The sequence below is a fragment of the Theobroma umbraticum genome, unplaced genomic scaffold (assembly GCF_002168275.2).
Source record: "Theobroma umbraticum cultivar Fairchild unplaced genomic scaffold, ASM216827v3 scaffold_44.0, whole genome shotgun sequence".
Taxonomy (NCBI): Eukaryota; Viridiplantae; Streptophyta; class Magnoliopsida; order Malvales; family Malvaceae; genus Theobroma; species Theobroma umbraticum.
Window position 1 is genome coordinate 5,695,248 of NW_018397255.1, and position 893 is coordinate 5,696,140.

The following is an 893-nucleotide window of genomic DNA, read 5'->3' on the forward strand; positions in this document are numbered from 1 at the left end:
GGAACAAGCCTTTGATGAGTGATATTCTTATGTTGTAAAATGTAAAATGTGATAAATCACATGTTTGAAATATTATTGAGTTGCCAATTGAATTGTGGCGTGTGATGCATTAAGAATCTTGGGATGTTGTAACTAGTGGTATGATGGTTAATATCATTTTTCTTAGAAATTGGATTGTGTAATCATGACCAAAAATAATGAATTATGTGGAAGGTATTAATATGTAAAGATTCCTGTTTATATATTGTTATGTATGCTATACCTTGAGAGGCATTATTGAATGATAGATATGACTAGGCATATGCAATGTGGGAGAGTACATGACGGTAATGGTGGTGTCCAGTATGGGAGCACAATACGGCAATAACTATGTGTGGTGTGAGAGTGCACATGACAATAATAGTTATGTGCGGTAGAGTTGTCAATATGGGCTGGCCCGGCCCAGCTCAGCCCCAACCCTTGTGGATTGAAAAAATATGGGCTCGGTCAGGTAGCCCATTTTTTATATGGACCATCAAAACGTCAACCCAGCCCACCCCTTGTAAGCCCATGGGTTGGGTTGGGGTGGGGTAGCCTATTTTTATTTTTTTTAAAAAAAAATAATTTTTATAATTCTACTTGATAAATTTTTTATTAATAAAATTGTTCTATGATTTAATTCATAAATTGAATAATAAAAACATGTTACAAATAAACAAATTACATTAAATATAAAAAATAAATAAATTACATAATAAAGTTTAAATCTTTAACACAAACTACTATTTCATAAACATAAGTATATAACCAAAATAATAAAAATTTCAAGGCTCATTTATATTGTCCTCAATTTTTATTCTCAAGTCAAACAATTAAATCTTGTTTAGACAGCAATGATGTCTCAAAATCTGAAT